Source organism: Polypterus senegalus, chromosome 17 (assembly GCF_016835505.1).
Source record: "Polypterus senegalus isolate Bchr_013 chromosome 17, ASM1683550v1, whole genome shotgun sequence".
NCBI classification, from domain to species: Eukaryota; Metazoa; Chordata; class Cladistia; order Polypteriformes; family Polypteridae; genus Polypterus; species Polypterus senegalus.
The window spans coordinates 17,079,874-17,090,152 of NC_053170.1; positions in this window are offsets into that span (position 1 = coordinate 17,079,874).

A 10,279-nucleotide genomic window follows, 5' to 3' on the forward strand; every position below is an offset into this window, starting at 1 on the left:
CCGTGACATTCTCTGCTCCTATTGGGGGTCCCGCTTCCGAGATGCGCCCCTATGAAGAGGAAGATTTTAATTGAGAGACAGAGCTGTCCCCTCCGACTACACACAGAGCTCGATTCAATCCTGAGAGAGACTTATGTTTGTTTGAAGTGTTTGAATAACGTTTCTGTCTCTAAAATCTCCTGTGCAACTCTGTGACCCAAGCGTGACAGCGTATGTGGATTTCACTTTCACCAAACAGCAAATCTTTTAATTCTCACAGATACGCCTCTTCATTGGGAAGAAACACCACTTGTCCCTGATGGGAACACGAATTAGACGATCTACAAGTCTCCAACTTTAAGTTTAAATCCAAACAATATATTCAATCTCTTTTCGCTGTTCCGTTATTTCACCGAGTAATAATTTCCGTTAGTTTGCACTAATGCGATCTTTACTATCATTATTATGAGACTTTCAAATTTTAGTACTTTCATTATCTCTATGCCTGAAATCTAATTGTGAATTTCCCCTTGGGATTAATAAAGTATCTATCTATCTATCTATCTATCTATCTATCTATCTATCTATCTATCTATCTATCTATCTATCTATCTATCTATCTATCTATCTATCATATAGTGCTATCTATCTATCTATCTATCTATCTATCTATCTATCTATCTATCTATCTATCTATCTATCTATCTATCTATCTATCTATCTATCTATCTATCTATCTATCTATCTATCTATTCTATCTATCTATCTATCTATCTATCATATAGTGCCTTTCATTATCTATCTAATGTTTTTTAATTCTTTACGACGTTCTACTTTGTCATCTACTCTTTGTCTTTTATTTCCAGCACCAGGTGTAGTTAAATCTCTTCGCACAAAGTCTCGTCTCGTAGAACGTGAAAGTGTCTCTCTGATAAAATCACGTCTCATCTCTCTGAAAAAGTCTCGTCTCGTCCCAAGATTTTTTTATATAAGAGGGAGATAGGGTGGCCTGCGTGTCTGTGTTCTTGGCTACACATGAGGGTCCTATCATCCCCTCGAAGCACATCCTTATGACCTTACCAGACCCGCAAGTCTCTGCTTCCGTAATGAAATGTGCCTGTAATGCAGGGGTGTCAAACTCAAGGCCCAGAGGACCATTTCAAAGTACCCCAAACGTAACTTACTGACAATTGTTAGCTTTCTCAAAGACCGCATTTAATTTGAGTCTCATATGTCCATTGTAGCCAGATAAAATGAATCAGATTCCATTTACACATGGAATTAAAATGTAATGATGAGGACCTGCAGCGGTGTGAGTTGTAAAACATTCTTTTTTTTTTTTTTCCGAGGGAATCCAGAGCTTGGAATACCAGTGGGAGAAGTGTGCCCATGTCATGATTAAGGCTTAAATTTGAGGTCTGATAGACTTTTTCCTGTAATGGAAGCCATTGTCAGGGTTGCGTCCCGCGTTTCTAGGGTTGTGGTTTCCGTAGTTGTTGTTCTTGAATTAATCAGCAGACGGGATAAAAGGTCAGCCTTTAGCACTGAGCCGTATCTGATCTACGGATAAAGCCTCCTTTACATTTTTGAATTCTCTTGTAATTATTTTTCATGTCTTGCCTAGTTTTTGACTCCTTGCCCACATATCGACTTTTTGCCTCTTGTCTGGATTTCGGTCGCTTCGTTTACTTTTTATTTTCATTTCTTTTGCCTTTTGCATGCCTCTCCCGGTTTAACTCAAGAAACTAGTTATCTGTTTTGATGCCGAGACAGGACAGTCTGTTGTAAAAAGAGGAGACGCAACAAAGTGAAAGAGTGGGGGGCACTGATATAGTGAACCCTGCGATGGATGGCCGGGACGCATCTTAGACACTGGATCTGGGGGAGCAGCCATGGGGTGCACACTACGTCCCCCAGAACACTTGGTGGCAGCCCCTCTGGGTTGCATCGGGTCCACAATTGGCCTTGTTGGGCTTCGTGGCCACCACCAGGGGGAGCTGCATGGCTTCTTGAGCCTGTGTGGTCTGTAATGCAGCCACACCCACGTGGAGCACTTCCAGGTGCGTTTTTGGGGACTGTAAGTGGTCTGGGGAAGACGTACCCCACGGCTGTAGACAAAATAAATCTTTTATTTTCATTTTCGCGTGCCTCCGTTGTCAGTCTGTGTCAGGTCGGCGCCAACCAAGCACTTCTATCAGAACCTGTTGTGAGATGTGGCAGGCTTGTCATCCCGGCCAATACCCCCAGGCCACAAGATGGAGCCCTCCCTGCAGTATGGAGGTGCCCCGAAGACCAGCAGGGAGTCATGGACGTTGTAGTTTTTATCCTCAGCCCTGCTGGATACCACAGGGGCCACAAGAGGGAGCTGCAGGGAGGACTGAAGACTTATTTGTGCCCTTTAACCCGGAAGTTCATCAAAGGAAGAGCGACGGGCTTCCGGGGTGAAGAAAAGAACATTTTACCTGACCTGGAAGTGATACGAGATCACATGGACTGTTGATTCGGAACACTTCCGGGTCAGGGAATATAAAAGGACTATGAGAGCTCCCAGACGGAGAGCTGAGCTGGGTGGAAGGGTGGCAGCGCGTCTGGGAGTGGAGGATTGTGTTTATTATTGTTATTTGTGATTATTTATAATATAGTGGAGGAGAGGGTGCTTTGTGCACTGTGGCAATATAATAAAGTCACTTATTGGACTTTTACCTGGTGTCTGGAGTCGTGGACAGGGGTTCAAGGGAGCGAGACTGCCCCCTATCTGTCACACCGTATAATCTGAAAGAACGCAGAAAAATGCAACACACAATCATCTGCGGAGACCTCTTTCCAGACGCGAGTTCAAAACAGAACTGAGAACAAGATGGCTGCTCCTCAGGTTATATAATCACTCGGCAGGAAGGGGCGGGTCATGGAGGGCGGGCAACAGAAGTTGACGTCATCAGTTTAGTGGTCGTCAGTCTCCTGTCCTGCAGAGGGAGGGAGGAAGAGAGAAAACATCAGCAAACAGCGCCAGCCCCTGGTATCTCTGGGTAATTACCATCATCTGAGCTCTTGAAACGGTCTCCCATGTGTGCGCACGTGACGACTGAAAAATCCGAAAATGACACTTCCTCCCTGAGTAGGCTCACGCCCCATCAGACACCTCTGGTATTCCAGCTTCAAGAAAACTAATGAAAAAAATAAAAAGAAGCTACAATCATGACAGACCACTATAACATCCCTCCATTATCCATTAGTGCCCTGTGGTGGGCTGGCGCCCTGCCGGGGTTTGTTTCCTGCCCTGCGCCCTGTGTTGGCTGGGATTGGCTCCAGCAGACCCCCGTGACCCTGTGTTAGAATATAGCAGGTTGGATGTTGGATGGATGGTATTCCTTCAATAAAGGTTAAAATGCTAAATATACAGCCAAAGAATAGACAGAACTCAAAAATTTTTACTGATTAAATAAAAATCTAAGTACATTTCTCAGAAAATTAATGCCAAACGTATTTTTAAAATACACTTAGGTTGTTGTGTGACAAAATCTTTATTGACTAGTATTATATGTGGTCTCATATGCAGTCTGGCTAAACACATGGAACAAAAGCAAAGGTATTTAAATAATATTAAAACATTCAATAATTAATAACCAACAAATCTTGAAATTACATCAATTAAAAAACAACCATAAACAAAAAATCAACAACATAAAAAGTTGAAACATCACACAAGAAAAGAATAAACTTAAGCCAGGCCGAGCCGTAACAGTGGGCAGCACAAAGCTGCCATTTCCAGCATTAAAGATTCTAGGAAATCACTTCAGTGCACCTGTATGTGTGCTGGCAAAGCGGTTTAAAGCGGTTTACAGCTACATCATCTCGGGGCAGCTGTCAGACAACAATGCTAAGGATCCTCCAGGTAACTCGAGGCCAGATGTGTTCGCTTTAAGCGAGGATCTCTTCGTCTATCATAAAGCGCTCGCCTTGCGAAACACCTGGGTGGCAACCTGGAGCTGCATTTCTGGTCAAAGTTGGGAAACCAGTCAAAAGATGAGTTGGCAGGTCCTATTTCCCAGATACTGCCTACAGGATTTATTTTTGCATCCTAAAAAGACACATTCAATAATTACATAATTTTCCAAGTTGGTGCCGGGTGCCCTGTCATGACTAACATCAAAATGAGATCAGTCAGGGGGCTTTGATTTGGAGTTCTAGTGAACTGAAGCGCATCCACTGAGTTTTGTCACACTGCAGAAGAGAAAAGGTGGCAAGCCGATGCACTTTTGGAATTACACACCTAATAGTATACCTGTTCAAGTTATAATGTGAAGCAGGGCATGATGAGGCAGGGCAAAAGCTGAATGCTTGAGGTGCCAGCCAGGAAAAACCCTGTTTAATTCCAGCAAAAAAAGAAAACATTTAAACGAGACATGTGCTCGATGGTGCTGTCTGGCGGCGACCATTCCCCTTTTAGAGTGCTCTAAAGGACCTGCTCTCTCTCCCGCACCCTTTATGACAGTCAGGTCTGAAATGAGACGCCATCTTTTATGAGCGTCTCCCTTTTATACTGAGCGGACCTGAAGGGACGGGACTTCCTTGGCTTTGTTGCCTTCAAGGGGCAGTTTCTGGAAACTGTGAGGGAAACAGGAGACAAGCCTGTTAGTGATAGCGCCCCCTTTCATCCCGGGATGGTACCACATACTTTAGGTGAGGCTGGAAGGCAACCCTCTGGTGCGCATGCATGACAAATGGCTGTAAAATATGAACCACAATAAAAAAAAAGCTTGTATCTTCCAAAAGGATGAGTTGGAGTTTTCCCTGGCATCGACAGGCATCAAGGCAAAAAGAAGCCCCTGTCCATCTTTAAACACACTTTGTTCAGTTCTGAGTCACAGGGGGCTCTTTTTTGGCAGTAATGAATGGTAATCAGGAACCAATCCTGGAGAGGATGCAAGACCACTGTAGCGCATACGCATGCATACATCCAAACTGGGCCAATTTAAAGTTACTAATAAACCTGATACAGTGGATTCATAAAGTACTGAGACCCCTTCACTTTCTGCACACATTAATGTAGATTTCATTAAAAATGGGTGGATTTGCCATTTGAGTCTATCAGTCTAGACTCAGTAACTCACAGGGGCAAAGTGAAGACATGTTTTCAGAAAGGTTTGCAAAAATTAATAAAAATCAAAAACTGAAATCTCTCATCCTTTTAAGTATTCAAAAACTCCCAATTTTGCTCAGGTCCATCCCGTTTGCTTTCATTCTCCTTGAGATATCTCTAGAACTTGATTAGAGTCCACCGGTGGCAAACTGGACGTCATTTAGAAAGGCACACGTGGACCTGTGCATAGAAGGTCCGACCGTTCACACTGCATGTCAAGACAAAAACCAAGACATGGTCGTGCATTCAATGAACCGCAAGGGACTGTGGGTTATCCTCATCCTGCTGATGGTTCAAGGAATTCTCTGTAGACCTCTGCAATTATATTATGGTGAGCCATAGATCAAAATGTTTCTAAAGCTTTGAGTTTTAACAGGAGCACAGCTGCCTCAATAATTGAAATGCATGAAGTCTGCAACCAGCAGAACTTCTTCCTAGAGTTGGCCATCCAACCAAATTGTGTAACCAGTCAACAAGGGGATTGGAATGGGAGGTGACCAAGAACCCAATGGTCACTTTAACGGAACTTCAAACGTCCTCTGCTGATATGGGAGAACCTTTTAAAAGGACTGCATTCACAGTAGAGAGGCTAAAAGGAAGTCACTCTTGAGTTAAAGGCATATACAGTGATACCTTAGAATCTGAACTTAATCCATTCCAGAACCCCGGTCGAGTTCCAAATCGGTCGAGTTCCAAGACAATTTTCCCCCTTTAAAATAATAGAGGATGGATAGGATTAGAAACGAGGACATTAGAGGGTCAGCTCAGGTTGGACATATGGGAAACAAAGTCAGAGAGGTGAGATTGCGTTGGTTTGGACATGTGCAGAGGAGAGATGCTGAGTATATTGGGAGAAGGGTGCTAAGGATAGAGCTGCCAGGTAAGATGAAAAGAGGAAGGCCTAAGAGAAGGTTTATGGATGTGGTGAGAGAGGACATGCAGGTGATGGGGGTGACAGAACAAGATGACGAGGATAGAAAGATATGGAAGAAGATGATCCACTGTGGCGACCCCTAACAGGAGCAGCTGAAAGAAGAAGAAGAAGAAAATAATAGAAACTGGATTAATCCATTCCTGGGTCCCACAAACTTGTCTTTTCAAAATGATTTTAACAGTAAATACACTGGAGTTTAAGCTAAAATATTAACAAATAATAATAATAGGACTTTTTAGGACCCATGGCGAATACACTAAGTTGTTCTTATATAAAAGTGAAAATAGCAGCGAAAAATCACACAAGATGCTTCACTACAACTTCCGACAACGAACTGAACGACAAAGCGTCTGGGTGGCCTGAGTGCTGGGGAAACGTACGCACAAACACTCATGAACAATGTGCTGGGCGTTCGGATTCCAAAGCAGCGTTTGGATTCCGGGACAAAAATTTGCTCAAATTTTTCATTCGGATTCCAAGTTGTTTGAGTTTTGGGGTGTTTGGATTCTGGGGGCAATACTGTAATGGCATTTAAAGGACTCTGGGAACTCTTGGTCTGGTGAGACAAAAATTGAACTTTTTGAACAGAACCCCAACCACTATGTCTGCTGAAGACCAGTCACTGATCATCACCTGCCTAATACCAGCCCTACGGTGAAGTATGGTGGGGAGACACTGGGAGAACATGCAGTCTTCATGCAGGGAGGACATGATCTCTGTGAGGCAGCAGCGCTACCACTGCACTGTATTATAATAAATATGACAGACACCAGAATATTGGTGACATCAGGACTAGAGAATAAATAACACACTGTGGAAAACTGTAATGACATGTGAGAAACTGTACCATAGTACTACCGTCTTAGAGCCCATCTTAGATTTAACACAAGCAGAACATTCTAGAAAGCAGGATAGGTATGTCGAGCCTTCAGCTTAGACTTAAATTTGACGGAGACTCACTAAGACACTGAGCGAGAGACTGTCAGAGAAAACCAAGAAGGTTTGGTGTCACCAAAGGCGCTGGACTGTCAGAGGAAATTGGAGCCCAGGTGGAAAGACCTGAACAGGGTCTCGGTGCTGTGCCACCATTCTGCAATGTTGTTTAGTGGAACTAAAGGGCTAAACTTAAAAGAAGCGGTGAGGCGGCCTTCTGCTGTTAGGCACCTAAAATCTGGAATATCTGACCGAAAGAAATTCGCCAGGCTAATACGGTGGAGCACTTTAAAAAACTGATAAAAACACATTACTTTAACATGGCTCTCTCATAGCTTCATCTTAGTTTAATCCTAATATTCTGTATATGTATTTAACTATCATTATCATTCATGGTGGCTCAAAAATCCGTACTAATCCCTACTTTCTCTGTTGTTCCAGTTTTCTGTGGTGGCGATCTGTGCCCCCTCACACCTGATCATGACACCAAGCAATCTTTATATTGATGGATCGAAGGACCATCATCATCATCATCAAATTCTTCCATGTGAAGCTTGAATACCATGAGGACTGATTGAGATCATTGATATTAGGGGGGCTGGGTGGTCTTGTGGCCTCGAGGATTTTATTTTTTTTCTCCAGCCGTCTGGAGTTTTTTATTTTGTTTGTTTTTTCTGTCCTCCCCGGCCATCGGACCTTACTCTTAGCAGATTAGGTGCATTGGCAATCCTAAATTGTCCCTAGTGTGTGCTTGGCATGTGGGTGTGGGTGTGTGTGTGGCGCCCTGCCCGGGGTTTGTTTCCTGACTTGCGTCCTGTGTTGGCTGGGATTGGCTCCAGCAGACCCTCGTGACCCTGTAGTTAGGATATAGAGGGTTGGATAATGGATGGATGGATAGTGTTCCCTAATTTTATTTTTCTTCATCCTGTAAAGCACTTTGAGCAACATCATTTGTATGAAAATGTGCTATAGAAATAAATATTGTTGTTGTTGTTGTAGTGCCAGCAGATCTCAGGTAAAAGGGTGCCCATCTCCCAGGGCATGGTCTTCTGTCTGAAGTGCTCATCAAAAGCCACCGGCTGAATCACACAAAGGCCTCAAGACTTCAGTGAATGACTGACTGCAGTGTACTTCGATATCAGGTGACTCATATTGCAGGCTAGGAGCCTTGTTCCTAAGCAACTGAAAAACATCACATGACAGTATTTTTTTTTTTGGATTATAGAAAATCGCAGTTTCTTTTCATTTTGATTTACATCCTCTTTCATGTGTGTGAGGACTGTAGAGCCAGTAAATCAGTAAACCATCTCCATTGTTATTCAGTCACACCCGTGCTTGATACAACAATAGGACCGGATATCTACAGTAGAAGGGCAGCACAGTGATAAGTTCTACTTCCGTACAACTACCAATGACTGGGTTTGACTCTCAGTCTTGGTCACTGCGTGTGGAGTTTGGGTTTTCTCTTCACGTTCACGATTTTAGATTTCCTCCCACATTCCAAACCCGTGCAGGATAGGCTGAGCGGTGACTCTAAATTGACTCAACGTGCATGAGTGTTAGGTGTCTGCATGAGTGTGCCCTGCAATTGCCTTGGCAGAGCTGACTCTTGTCTTGCTCCTGGGATAGGCCCTGCCCAACCACACCCTCCCATCATCACCACCTTGAAATGGGACTAAATAAGATTATGTAAGCAATAAAACCATAAAAAAATAAAGCAGTAAAATAAATAAATAAAGCATAAATAAAACCTTGGATTGCAGGTAATTTAGTCTGCGAGTGTTTTGCAAGACAAGCGAAAAATTTTTAATAAATTTGAACTTGATAAGCGAGCGGGGGTCTTGCAATGCGAGTAGTATGTATACGCTTTGTTGGCCGAGCGTCACATGATCAAAACTGAGCCGAAGGTGGTTCACTCTCCATGGGATTGTGGGTAATCGTCTCCCATTCTCACTCTCAGTTGGTGTGCCTCACTCATACAGTCAACGTCCGTACGAGTGTATACTGTTTACTACAGCACTGTGACCATGTGTAAGTGTTGTAATGTGTGAGTCCCTGTCTTGCACCCCAAAACACGAAGATGAGTCTCAGTACTTTAGCGACACCAGCTTTTATTCAGCTTGAAACAGGATCAGCACAGTTATTTATTGTAGTGGGATCTGCCACTCTCCTATACACAGACACAGCAGTCAGGCAGGGACATGTCCAGGTTAGTGGCTAAGTAATACTGTGTCCTGCATTTATAATGCTCCTTACATCACCCATCGATGGCAGGCACTTATAGCTTGACTGCAATCTTTTCGGATCTGCTTTTACAGCGAACTGCTACAGCGTTAGGAGCCTATGGTTGCTTCGGGAAGCTCTTCCGCGTGTCGTCCCGTTAGGAGGGGAATCCCAAAAGAGTTTAGAAACCTTACAGGGCGTAAAGAATTTTTTTATTTTGTGTCCAAGTGTAGTGACTCTTCAGGCAAAAGCGGGTGTTGTTCAGAAAGCGGACCCCACTTGAGACGACCTTCCCGTCGCCCAAACACTAACCTTAAGGTCCCTGATGTTAAGCCACTATTTTAGGGCTAAAATGATAACAGAAATGTGAAACCTACTTATATACCTAATCGTAGTGGCGTCCGCTTTCTGAACATGAGCCGCAAAAGCAACTGTCATTGGAGAGGTTTCCTTATTACAGTCGCAAAAAAAGAAAAAGATTCCAGTGAGCCACAAGATAGCAGGGATTCTGTTAGTTAGAGTAACCCTCCTCCTCCTCCTCCTCCTCCTCATCTCCTCTCTTGCGTCTCCCTCACACCAGCCACGATTCTTTTCAAAGGTAAAGTGCAGGTTAATTTGTTTTATGTATTTATACTTTAGATTTTGTATTAATCATTTTTATATGAATATTTTTGGGTTGTAGAATGAATCATCTGAGTTTCCATTATTTCTTAAGGGGGAATTTGCTTTGATATACGAGTGCTTTGGATTACAAGCACATTTCCCGAATGAATTACACTCGCAAACCAAGGCACCACTGTAAATATAAAGGAAAATGCAAAAGGCAATTAACATCAATTTGTCATTATAATTAAATGTGACGTGTTGTCATGAACATTAGCAAACAGAGTGCCAAAATATATCTCATGATGCCTAACAGAGGGGGAAAACCGTCAAAAAAAGAGCAAAAACGGAATCTTTACGAATAAAACATTTATTATAAAAAATGCTCTGAAACAAGAAACTATGAGGAGCATAAAAGACACAGAAGGCAAGAGATCCAAGAGGCGAGATCAAAACAGAGAGCAACA